The sequence below is a fragment of the Canis lupus genome, chromosome 22 (assembly GCF_048164855.1).
Source record: "Canis lupus baileyi chromosome 22, mCanLup2.hap1, whole genome shotgun sequence".
Lineage (NCBI taxonomy): Eukaryota > Metazoa > Chordata > Mammalia > Carnivora > Canidae > Canis > Canis lupus.
Genome location: NC_132859.1, coordinates 35,355,036 through 35,369,014, shown reverse-complemented (window position 1 = coordinate 35,369,014; position 13,979 = coordinate 35,355,036). Strand labels below are relative to the sequence as shown.

Sequence of the window (13,979 nt, the reverse complement as noted above, 5' to 3'; positions counted from 1 at the left end):
GAGCCTGCTTCTCCCTCTGCCTATGTCTCTTCCTCCCTCTGTATGTATCGCATGAAAAAATAAAATAAAATAAAATAAATAAAATAAAATAAAATAAAATAAAATAAATTGGAGTTCAAAAATGTGTACTTCTCTGTATCTTGCTTTCCTCATTCAAAAATACCTCAACGAAATGTCTTAGTGAGTTGGCACTGCTATAACAAAGTACCACAGACTGGTTGGCTCCACGCTGCAAAACATCTTTCTCACAGTTTTGGAATCTGGACCAGGACTGTTGCTTCCGGTGAGAGCCCTCTTCTGGGTTGTAGATTGCTGACTTTTCCCATATCTTCCCATGGCAGAAAGCAGACAGGAAAGCAGCTCCGTGATAACTCTTACATGGAACTAATCCCGCTCATGAGGGCTCCAGCCTTGCCCCCCTAGCCTCAATCACCTCACAAAAGCTGCATCACATTGGAGGGAAGGTTTCAACATATGAATTTGGAGGGGACATGAACATTTTTAGTTCACAACAGGAAATAGCCCCTATTAATGGAAATGGAGCAAATTCATTCTTAATGGCTGCATAGAAGGGAGTTTCTCACTTTCATTCTGAGCTAGTCTGATGGATATAAATGGTATGTGTTTACTTTGCATTTTTCTTAGTAGTGCTGACTTGGGAGTCTTTCCGTGCTTCTGTTGACCCTTTGGAGTTTCTCTTCAGTGATATGAACTTGCTCATGGCACCCTTTGTCTACTTTCCCTTTGGATTGCTTTGTGTCTCCTTTCTGTGTGGAAGAACAGTTTGTATATTAATAAGTTACATGTGAACCCTCAGATGTCCTCTGCATCCAAAATATTGTTTCTGACTATATTATGCTTCTGCTGGTGTTGTTTATGGTATCTTTTGCCATTTAAAATGTGAAGTTTTTGTAGTCAGGCATGTACATATCTTTTTTTTTAAGATTTATTTATTTATTTATGATAGACAGACAGAGAGAGAGAGAGAGAGAGAGAGAGAGAGGCAGAGACACAGGAGGAGGGAGAAGCAGGCTCCATGCAGGGAGCCCGACGTGGGACTGGATCCAGGGACTCCAGGATCGCGCCCTGGGCCAAAGGCAGGCACTAAACCACTGAGCCACCCAGGGATCCCTGTACATATCTTTTCATAGCCTCTCTGATTCTGTGGAATTTTTATTTTTATCATATTAAGCTATCTTATTCAAGAACATAGTGGATATTTCCATCAGCTTAAATATCCTATTCTTTAATAAGTTCTTGCATTATATTCATGGAAGTCCATCCCTTTCTTTTAATAAATTATCCTAAATATTCTTCAGTTCTTGTCAATAGCAGTGCTTGCTTCCTCAACACTTACACAGTTCTTGTCAATATCACAAATGTAATATTTTCACATTTCCTTTTCTAATGCCTTTAACTGGGATAGAGCAAAGCTATTGAGTTTTGTAAATTGACCTTCAATCCAGATATATTCTCATTATAAACAATATAAGAATTTAAAAGCATTTATATATGTGTTATTAAGTTATATGCTATGTCATTTTATTATCTTATTGTTTTCATTAGAGTTTCCAGAATTCTACTGAATAATAATGCGGACATTGGCTTTGCTGTCTTATTTCTGTTTTTAATCAATACTTTTTGGTGATTCATCATTTAAAATAATATGACTTTGGGTTTGGGTAGAAACGTTTGCTAAGTTTAAGTGTTTATGTCTACTCTTATTTTATTTAGAATTCTCTTAGAGCAGATAATAAATTTTATTAAGTGTCTTGTCTTTTTTCTTTAATTTTTGTTTCATTTTATAATATGATAGATTGTGTTGATAGAGTTTCCAAGATAACCTCTTTTTGTTTATACTCTATTTTTCTTTTTTAATCCATTGCTGTAATCTTTTGCTAATATCTGATTTAAAAATTCCTCAACTCTAGTCTTGCAAAATTAGTCTTTCACTGTATTAATATCACGAATTATGTCTGTGTTTATTGGGATTTTTATGGAGACAATTCATTGTGAGAAATCTTTACACCATGAAAGATATTTAGCTTTCCCCTTCCATTAAATTCCAGGGCTGCATCCTCTAGACTTTGTGACAAGCAAAAGCTTTGCTCTTACTTTTTAAAATGTATCCTTCCTTAATTAAGTACAGTAACATCACCAGGCCATGTCTTGGTATTTACCATTATTGGCCAATTTCCTTATAGCAGGAGCTCTCAGTATGTAGAGCTAATACTTCTTTTGATTCTTTCTCTCTCTCTCTCTCTCTGTACACACAGACACACATACACACACATTTTCAATGTTTGACCCATCTTGTCTTATTACTCAATGTTTGAGGAACTGGAGGAAGTTTCTTTAAGGAAGAAACTTTCTGATATCACACCCAAAGATCTCTTCTTCACTGCTACAAAGACAAGCTTCCTTTTCTCAATATGGTGGGGTTGGGGGTGGGGGAGGGTGAAGATTTCTGCCACTAGCTCTGCTCACTTCAGTTCTGATACTGGATGCTACAAAGAATATTGCTTTTACAACTCCGATTGAGTCCCTCATCTTCAGGGAGTTTGTTTCTATTGTATGTTCTGATTTCTGCCCTTCACCAGGTCTGCTCACCACTCCCTGAACTGCTTCTTTCTCCTGCAAGTCTTTTGCAGTCTGCAGATTATACTTGTAGCTTTGCCAAAATTTTTATATTTTTTTCCTTTGTTACTTTTGTAAGATATCTAGGATTAGAAGAGGAAAGCTACTAACATATACCCATATTTCTACCAAGTGTTGCACACATTTTGAAAGTGATCTTTCCAACATCTTGGTGGTTCCTGGATCATAACTACTTTATTGTAGAAGTTAGAATTCATAATTCTTATGTTAAAGATGAATAAGAAATAAGAAATCAGCAATAAGAAATGATACTCTGGGGCACCTGGGTAGCTCAGTGGTTGGGTACTGCCATTGACTCAGGTTGTGATCCCGAGGTCCTAGGATTGAGTCCCACATCAGGCTCTTCACAGAGAGCCTGTTTCTCCCTCTGCCAATGTCTCTGCCTCTCTCTGTGTCTTTCAGGAATAAATAAATAAAATCTTAAAAAAAAGAAATGATACTCTGTGCATTGTCTTGATGAGGGTCTCTATAGTTTGGTTCAAACTTAGCAAACTTCTTTGCTGTCCACTTGGCTCCAGGGACACTCACACATCTTTGTCATATCACATAATAGATTTGACACTTCTCCAGTCTTTTCTCTCATTGTTCAAAAAGACTAATTGAGATGATTGGGGAGGTGATCAACAATTTAATCCTAACAATAATTCTTTTTGTTTTGTTTTTGTTTTGTTATATTTTGGAGAGAAAGAGAAAGAGAGAGAGTGGGGGAGGGACTGAGACAAAATCCTAAGTCCAGCATGGAGCCCAACTCGGGGCTCAATTCCATGACCTTGAGATTATGACCTGAGCCAAAATCAAGAGTTGGATGCATAACCAACCGACCCACCCGGTGTCCCAATCTTAATGGTAGCTCTAACTGGAGATAAAAATCTACTCTTTCAAGCAGTTATCCATCTTCTTTTATGCAAGATTTGTTTGTTTTTGTTTGCATCTACTTGTTTTCAAGGCAGGGGGACTATTGTCACAACTCCCATGTTGCCAATTCCTGACTTGAATCATGATTTTCTCCCATTTCTCTTCTCTTTTCATAGTCTTCTACTCATTATCTGAAGGAGGATTGATGCTCATTTTTGATCAAAGATAGCAGAATGTTTAGTACTTGGAGTTTCTTTGTCTCCAGCTTTGAGAACTGATTGTTAGCTCTGAGACTACAGGACATGTCCTACTTAGTTTTCTGTAATACCTTCTAAACATTTATTATGTGCTGGGTATTATACTGGACTGTAGTTCAGATTTGTATCAGTTTGTATTCTGAAGGAATAGCTAATTTTGTTGGGAAAATAAGAAATGCTAAAATAGCCCTAATGAAAGTGAAATATGATTGATCCCTTTCTAGAAGGCACAGTTTGCTACAGGAGATTAACAAAAGAATTCCAAGTGGTGAAACCATTGGAGAAGGTGACATTTGAGTTGAGACATGGGCAATGAATAGATAGTGTCTCATGAACTGCTTTTCTCTTAGGATTATAGGATGCTTGTACTAGAAGGGCCATTTCAGATCATTTAATCTTAACCACTGGGCTTCCCAGATAAGGAAACAAGCTCAGAGAGCAATGTTTCTCTTTCCAGATTTCACAGTTAGTGTTTGAGCCAAGACTTGCTAGAATTCTGACTCTTAGGTGTGGGCTCCTTCTTTTACACTGTGGGGTCCCCAAATATTGCAACACCTTCAAGTTCCAAGGCCATTTCCTAACCAAGTACTGACCATCCTGACCTTGATCTGCTTTCCAGATCAGATAAGATCTAGGAAATAAGGCCTGGTGTGTCCTTGAGTTTTACTTAACATATAGACTCTGACCTGTTTTTGATCATGTCTCAAAAACGAATAATCATAGCCCAGTAACTCCCTCTGCTAGCTTTTTAAAAATCCAAAGATAAATAATATTCAGTCCCTACCTCTATATGTTTATCACACTATACATTGCTTTCCTTTCCCACATTTTTATTGATATGCCAAATCTGCTTTGGCAATTAACTCTTTTTCTTCCTGATGTTTTAATTAATTATGCATAAACACTGATGAAAAGTAGCAAAAATTTTAAGACAATTCTTCCCTAATATTATTACTTAACCTTTGCAGAATACTGTATATTTACATAACACTTACATACTAATTAACTCTTCATTATCAGCCCAGTTGGAAGGTAGCCAGGCCATTTATTTCCAGGACTTAAGTAATAGATTTTGATAATAATAAGAGTGGACTGCAATCTGAAAGGCCTGTATTGAAACTATTCTGGACTATCTCTCCCACTTTCTGATGTTCATTTTGCTCTTCATATTCTCTTCTCCTAAATTATCTAGAAGCTAATGGTACCAACTGCTACTTTTAATCCGTTCTGGTCAGTCAGAAATTTGAAGTATGAACTCTTTGCATTTTAATTTTGGTTTCTCAAATCCATCCATTAAGTCAGCATCTCCAAATTGTCATGTTATGAGCCAGGTGGGAAATCACCATGACCTCAGTTCAACAGAGCTCCCAGGAATTGTGTTCTATAAATCCACTTTGTGAGATTTGAAATTCAGAATGTCATAGAAAAGAAATGGAAAGGAGAGGGAGCTTACATTTATTGAATAGCACTCATTTTCTAAAACTTTATATATTTAATTTTCTTCAGTCAACATGATAGCTAACCAAGGGAGCTATTTTTTTTTTATTTTTAATTTATTTTTTATTGGTGTTCAATTTACTAACATACAGAATAACACCCAGTGCCCGTCACCCATTCACTCCCACCCCCCGCCCTCCTCCCCTTCTACCACCCCTAGTTCGTTTCCCAGAGTTAGCAGTCAAGGGAGCTATTTTTATGTCTATTTTTAGGAGGGAGAAAATTAAGGCTTAAAGACATTCAGTAACTCACTCAAGGTCAAACATCTCTGAAGTGATAAGCTACAACTTACAGCAGGATTGTGTTGACTTCAAAGCCAGAGCATTCTGAGTTCAATAGTCTGAGGAGCTTTGGGAGAACCTTGGGATTGGAAATTGTAGAGGATCTTTCATTGCTGCCTTCCCAGCATTAAGTCCCCCTTAACTTGGAAATAACATCCAAGTTGCCTGTGGAGAAGCAAACTATCTCCACTTTCAAGTCACATGGTATGGCTGGAGCTACTTTCCTCTCCTTCAAGGTATAGATATGAACATATGTCTCAGAGATGGCCAGTCAGAGCAATTCATCTTTCTAACCACAGATTTTAGTCAGAGATAAAGAAATGGTCCTCTCTGGACCAGTGAGAGCCTATGGTAGACGAATACCCACCCCCTCAATATGTCCATTATCTAATTCCCAAAACCTGTATGTTACCTTTTATAGCAAAAGGAACTCTGCAGATGTGATGAAATTAAGGCTCCTGGGGGAGATTATCTTGGATTATCTGAGTAGGTCCAATGTAATTAGATTTTTATGAGAGTGAGGCATGAGAGTCAGAGTCAGAGTGTATTAGCTTGGTTCTCTGGGGAAGTAATAAGAGATACGTATGTATGTATGTATTTATAAGATTTATTATAAAGAATTGGCTTTTGTTATTAAGAAGGCTGAGAAGTCCAAATATTTGCAGTATGCCAACTGGAGACCCAAGAGAGCCAATGGTGTAGTTCCAGTCCCAGTCTGAAGGTCCGAGAACCAGGAGAGCCATCAGTATAAATCCAAAGGCTGACAGATTTGAGACCCCAGAAGAACTAATATTTCAGTTTGAGTCCGAAGCCAGGGAAAGACCAATGTTTCAGATCAAGCAATCAAGCAGGAGGGGGTCCCTGTAATTCAAGGGAGGATCAGCCGTTTTGTTCTATTCAGGACTTCAACTGATTAGATGAAGGCCACTCACATTAGGGAGGACCATCTGCTTCATTTAGTCTATGGGTTCAAATGTTAATCTTATCCCAAAACATCATCACAGAAACACCCAGAATAATGCCTGACCAAATATCTGGCTAGCCTATGGCCCAGTCAAGTTGACACATAAAATTAACTATCCCACATGGAATGTTATAGGGCAAATTAACTGAGGCCAATATTGCAATAAAGCTACCATGGGATGGCTCCCCATCACTGCTGGTCTCTGATGTTTTTTCCTTAACTCTGCTATCACCTCTTTAAAGTCCACTCATACTATCTGAGAAGAATCCTGTTTCCTCTTTGGACTCTGACTGATGTACGTGGTGATCTAAAAGGACAGTAAAATTCAAAAAAATCCTTCCCCTCCTCTAGATTAAGAAGTAACTGTCATCAGCGTGATCTACCACATGATTCTTATTATTTAGTCTTGATTTATTAAGTTGTGTTTTACTTTCTGACCTTGATCCACCACCTAGCTAGTAATGGAAATGGGTGAGAACACACAAAAAGGCTGCTAAGTAAAGGCTGTTACTCAGATACAGCAAGCCTGGTACATTCTCTAGTTAGATAACCTACAGAGAATCAGGTCATCTCCCTAGACTTCCAGATTTCCATTCATGAAATGAGAGAGTTCAATTAGGGGATCTCTCAGGTCACCTGTTCTATCAGAAACAAGACCTTTTCTGAGTCATCTATAGGAAAACTACTGAAAACCCAAAATCTTATATCCTGTGAACATTTTGTGAGACTAAGAAGAATCCTATAGATGAGCAGCTTAAGAATCTGTTCTCCATTCAGCACTCATATGGACCTGGTTCAAGATTCTGGGAAACCAATAAAATAGAAAGACTTGAGTCCTGCCCCCTGAAAGCCTGCAGTCTACCTAAATAGCAAATAATTAAATATGAATTATATTCAATGCCATAGCAATATAAAGGGGAAAGTATAAGTTGAGAAAAATACCTAACTCAGATTTGGATTGTGGGGAAGGTCTCCTGGAGAGGTAATAATATCTAGAGGAGGTAATATCTAGATTGCTCCTTGAAATGCAGGGTAGAAGATGGTAGACATGGGGGCAGGGAGTGAGACAAGGCAGAAAAGTATCTGTAGTAGGTTAAATATTGGTCAAAAGTATTTACTTCTTCTCTTCTCCCACTCCCGCCTATACAGATGGAGTGTATGCTCCTTCCCCTTCATTCTATATGACTTTCATTGACCAGTGGAATATGGGTAGAAATGACAAAGTGACAATTCAGGGCCTAAGTCCAGGGAGGAACCACACAGTTCTACTTACCATTTCTTAAGTAAGAAAAATCCACTCCAGCTAGGGTGGTGGTCTAAGGAATGTGAGTGGCAGGTGGAAATGACCTGAACTCAATTCACTATAGCCAAGTGTCCTGGACCCACAATTTGAAGCAGAGCTTCCCAACCAATTGGATTTATATCCACTGACCCTTAGCCAACCTGTCAATGCATGAATGAGCTGTCCTAGCCAACTTGCAGATGTATGAAAAATAGAGGCTTATCTTGGATGTCACTGAGATTTTGTGATTGTTTGTTATGCAGCATTATTAAAATAAGAGTGCACTGATGCAGGAACTTTCCTTGTTCTTTCCACCATTCTAGACAGAATTTGAGGGAAAAGCACATATAAAAATCTATAGCAAAAAGGAGGATGGCCAATATATTAATTTCTAAGGGCTGCCACACTAAATTTCCACAACAGGGTGATTTAAAACAACAGAAATTAATGATCTCATAGTCCTGAAGACCGGAAATCCCAAATTAGGTTGTCAGCAGAGCCATGCTCTTCCAATGCTCTAGGGAAGGATCTCTTTTTACAAATTCTAGCTTCTGGTGGTGGTTGGCCTTCTTTGGCTATGGCAACATAAAACTCCAAACTCTGCCTCCATCTTCACATGGGCTTCTTTCCCATGTCTCTTTGTCTCAAATCTCTTTTTTTCCTCTTATAAAGATATCAGTTATTGGATTTAGGGCCCACCTTAAATCCAGGATTATTTCATCCTGGAATCATTAACCTAGTCATAGCTGCAAACACTAGTTTCAAATAAGGTTGCATTCACAGGTGCCGAGGGTTAGGACCTAGACATATTGTTGTTGAGGACACTGTTCAATCCACATGCAATATGAGAAACTGAAAGCAATTCAGTAGAGCAGGACTCGGGACCTCACCCGTTAGAAGGGGACATCAGCAGTCACCTACCCAGCCAGTCATTGGGAGGATTAAAGAGTTCATTATATAAAAAACATTAAGAATAGTATCTGTCATATGGTAAATGGTGAAAAAGCATCAGCAATCATCAGTATTTGTTATTGTTATTTATTGTTGTTATTGCCATCCTGGCTTAGATAATCATCACGGCCTTACCAACTTCAGAAAATGATGTGAAAATACAATGAGAGTCTAGCATTTTTGCAAAGCATTTTTAAATATTGAAATAATTTAAAATGTTACTACTTCTGAAAAATCTTATGCATATAAATTTTAAGAAAGCAAATCACATTAAACATGTAGTGAGTCCTAAATGGAGAGACACGGTAAGGTGAATCTTTTCATAAAGTGAATACCTCTATGTGATTTTTTTAATGAATCAGACTTTGTATAAATCAGTTGGCTAAAAGAGGAACACTCCTGGTCACATTGCTATTCATGCAACATGTACAAAACTGATTTAAAAGTAAAACTTTTTATTAAAATAACAAGATCCAGGATAAGAACACAGCTAGTATTCTTCTTGGCTGGAATCCTTTGGAGCCCTGAATACTCCCACATAAATATAGTATTGTCAGGTTTTTTTAATGTAAATGCTTATTTATCTTTTGAGATGCCCTGTGTTTATAGTGTGGTTTCTGAAAAGATTTTAAAAGCTTTTCTACAGTTTGTTAGTTAACCTTCTCAAATGCAAATGGGAAACATCTTTTTGCTAAATATTGGAGGAAATGACTTATTTCACCTTTTAAAATATGAACGTTAGGTTTTATTGATAAAAACAAACTAAATAGGACTCAGGGTTGCTCTTTCTGGTTTCGCTTTGTAGGCTCAAAAAATTTATTGAGGACCTACAATGTGCCAGGCCTAATGCCAAGTCCTGGGACAGAAATTAAATAAAGAATTTATTTTTTAAAAAGATTTTACTTATTTATTCATGAAAGACACATGGAGAGAGAGAACAGAAACATAGTCAGAGGGAGAAGCAGGCTCCATGCAGGGAGCCTGATGTGGTACTCGATCCCGTGCCTCCAGGATCACACCCTGAGCCGAAGGCAGATGCCTAACTGCTGAGTGCTGAGCCACCCAGACGTCCCTGAATAAAGAATTTAAATGAAGTATTGTCTTTACTCAATACAGTAAAGTGTAGGAGACATTAAAGAAATGAGAAACTCAGCAAGCAGAGAACAGTGTAATGAACATCTTAATGGTTCTATTATGAGAGAGTTATAGGAACACGAGGCCAGGCATACTGATAAATGACATAGGGAGAATAATTTGGTCAGAGGAAAATGTTGTACGTATTGAGCTCTGAAGGAAAAGGAGCCAGAGCCCTGTCATGAAAGGCAGGAAGATGTGTGTGCATATATTTATAAACGTGACATCCACTGAAGTCACAGAATTTTCTTTTAATCAGTAAATATCTGTTGAGAGAATTTCAAATGTTCCATGATGTTAGAGGGAAGAGAGTATCAGAGAGTAGAAGGAAGTAGAACCATGGAGATGTCTCCTGGCCTATCTAGTAGATTCTGTGTGATGAACTAAGGGCTGAACACTTTATCCTGGATGTGTTCTAATAGGAGAGGATACAATGGTAGAGGAGAGAGAGAGATACCAGAAGGCTGTTGAGAGAAAGGGAAATTGGTTAAAGACTGAGACATCAGAGGACCAAAAACCTTATCTACGACAGGCAAAAGTAGGTAGGAATGTGAAGGCAACAAGGAGCGAGCATCAATAAAAATATTTCTATTTTTCATCTTAAAAAAATTTAATTAAAAAATTTTAATTTGCTGAGATTTCTTAATTCTAATAAATATCACTTTATTACATTTTAAATAGCTTAAGTTAACTTTCTTCAGGGATAATTTACACAAAATGCATCCATCTAAAATGTACAATTTAATGAGTTTGGCAAATTTGGATAAGAGTAGCCTCCTTTATAGTTAAGATTTAGGAAATTTCCATCACTCCAGAAGGTTCCTTGTGCCCTCTTTGTGGTCAGTCATCTTCTACAGCAGCCACAGGCAAACTACTTTTCTGTTCCCATTATAAATCAGTTTTTTAACTGTTCTAGAACCTCGTGGAAGTAAAATGATACACAATGTTTTTGGAATGGAATTTTTGTTGTTGTGGTTTCACCATGTTTTTGTGTGTACCATTAATCCATTCTCCTCCATTGCTGGGGAGTATTCCATTGTGTGAATGTACTGTTGTTTTTAATTTATTCACCTTGATAGACTTTTGAGTTGTTTTCAGTTTGGGTCTATTTTAAATAATGCTGCTATAAAACACTTGTTTAGTCTCTTTGTGGACATAAGTTTTCACTTCCTTTAGAAATGCTTTGTCATAGAGTAGATGAATGGTTACTTTGGTTAAAAAAAAAAAACTGCCTAGCTGATTTCCAAAGTGTTTATACACCTCTTCTACCTGCAATGTCTGAGATAAAATATAGACTACTTTTATATGTTTCTATTCCTTTTTTTAAAGAGGGCCACTCAGATTATATAAATATTAAGCCCTACAAAACCTGGCCTCTCCTTTTAAGGTGGTAGAGTCAGATCCAATACCCTAGACTCCTACACTATGGGAAGAAAAGTAGAGGAGGGGGAACAGAGCCCCTGGAATACCAGCAATCTTTTGGATGAACCTCACAGAAACACTTTGAGATGATAAATTTTGTTTTAACTTGGCTGGGCCATGAGACCCAGATATTTGGTCAAGCATTATTTTAGAATTTCTGGGAAGGTATTTTTGGATGAGATTATCATTTAAATTAATAGACTTTGAGTCTACTGATTTGGGTAGGCCTCATTTAACCAGTTGAGAAAAGACTATCCTCCCATGACCACAGGGACTTCTGTTTGCCAAGAGACTGACTTAAGATTTGAGCTGTAGCACTCATGCCTCTCCAGATCTCCAGCCTGCTGGTCTACCTGTCAGATTACGGACTTGCCAGCCTCTACAATCAAGTAAGCCAATTCTTTAAACTACTCCCCTCTCTGCCCACACACATACATGCACACACACACTCTCTCTTTCTCTCTCTCTGAAGAATCCTAACACAGGCTTTGTCTCTCATATGAAATCCTGAAGGGCGACCAACATTCAGAACAGACCGCTCTCTGAGTTCCTGTCTCCCTCAAGTCCAAGTTCCTGCCCCATTCAATAAAATGTCCTTCTGTTAGTGTTTTGAACACTCTCAGAAACAGTAAAACATTTTGGACCTGAGAAACAACCTTTCATTCCCACAGAGGGAAACCCTTATAGCAGATGACATGGAGAACTTTGCTCTCCTGGCTTTGGCCATATCAATGTGTCTTTCTAAATGGGACAGGCTCCTCCTTTTTACTCTTCTACCCCTGAATCCTTCTTTCTATCAGTTTTTTTTCTCCTTTTCTCATTATACTGACCACATAGTATATAGTCACTACAGACAGCAGTTAAAGCAGGGAAGATGGAAAATGCTGTTATGTAAGAGTTTCTATTGAGCTAGGATATGAAATTTCCCTTAACCACCCTAGCTCTGCTTAACATTGTGGCTTGAGGGGTCCAGTGCAATCAGATACAAGCTCCAGCTATAGTGATCTCCGTCTGGCAGGACTAATGAAGGAATCCCAGAGATAGCGCTTTTGGGAAAGGAAAAACCTCCCCTTCTCTGCAGCTAGACACTGAGCATCACAAAAGTGCATCCAGTTTCCTTTGGCTCAAAGGTAAGAGTCAAGCTAATCCCCCTGTGCAGGATACCCAAAAGCAAAATGTTGGATTATTTTGGCTTCTCCTCCAGGGCAGGAACGGGGTGGAGATGGGGGGGGGGGGCAGCCTATTGGAAGCCAAGTGACCCTCCCATATTGCTATGAGGGGGTGGGATCCCAAGGCAAAATGCTAAGGAACTGCTCACATCTGGATTAATCTTTATTTTTCAGCGTTAAAACTGTCTCATGTTTTGATATTCCAAGGGAGACTATAGACAATGTAAAGACTATGGTGGGCGGTTATATTTACAGATAACAGTGAGTAGTTCTGTTGTGAGGGCTGGACAAGCTCCTGGGTAATAAAGGTGAAGGAAGAAATGTTCCCACTACTGCAAACAAATCATCAAGGCAGGCACACTCCAAGTTCTTCCCATTCCGTAAAACTGTAAATGATGCTTTCTGAAAGTGAGGTGCCATCTCTGCAACACAATATTTAGGTGCTCATCTCTGTTCTGCTTCAATTTTTTGCCTATTTCCTTCATTTTTAGGTTTTGCTATGTAGGACTGTTTTCAGGATACATAAACTTCTCTTCAAACTTCCTTGAATCCTGGTTTTGCTCCCTACCGTGTCTGCACAACTATTAGTTAATCTTTCTGAGACTTACTTCCTCATCTGTAAATTAGGAGAAATTATAATAATGTCTGAAGGAGTTTCTTCAAAATGAGAAAATCTCTATGAAATGGTTGACTATGATTATGTGGCAGAGACGGCTCAGTGGCCATCTGTGGTTTATACTCCCCTTTCCATAGGAGCTGATGGAAAATTATCATCAGGAACTACATTTACCAGCTCCCTTGCATCTAAAGAAAATGAAATGACCAGTTCTGGCTAATGGTACGTAAGTGGAAGCAATTTGTACCATCCTTGGTCTCAGCTGGTTAACCATCCAAGCATACTTTTTCTCCTACTTTTTTTTTTAAGATTTTATTTATTTATTCATGAGAGAGAGAGAGAGACAGAGACAGAGACAGAGGGAGAAGCAGGATCCATGCAGGGAGCCCAATGCAGGACTCGATCCCAGGACTCCAGGATCAGGCCCTGGGCCGAAGGCGGTGCTAAATCCCTGAGCTACCCCAGCTGTCCCACTTTCTTTCTTTCTTTTTTTTTTTTTTGTCCTACTTTCTTAACTCTATCTTTGACAGGTACATGACCAAGGAAGCTTGGAGCTTTAAGATGGAAATAAATGTGTCCCTGAGTCAACTTTGGCATGATACGTACCCAAAGAAGTCTCACTTAAGAAGAAGACTTTGCAGGAGAGAAAAACAACAACAACAACAACAACAAAAAAAAACCCACAAAAAAAAACACACCCAAAAACCAAATAAACAACAACAACAAAAAACTTCCATTGCCGTAAAACAAGGAGATTTTTAGATTATTTGTTATAAAGTTAGCATAGCCTGATTATTAGGAGTTATTATTATTATTCAGTGGAGCCACTAATCTATTATTAGCCCAGGCATGGGCATTATTTCACATTTTTCTTTATACACCACCGTCACTAC

General features: G+C 38.3%; 1 long non-coding RNA gene across 1 annotated transcript; it reads left to right on the top strand.

Annotated features, from left to right (window-relative positions):
* Nucleotides 1–514: 514 nt before the first annotated feature.
* Nucleotides 515–13,773, top strand: LOC140614481 (uncharacterized). Its single transcript, XR_012015337.1, has 4 exons — nt 515–617; nt 11,573–11,690; nt 13,224–13,308; nt 13,617–13,773. It is a non-coding gene; the product is annotated as an uncharacterized lncRNA (long non-coding RNA).
* The last annotated feature ends 206 nt before the right edge of the window (nt 13,774–13,979 follow it).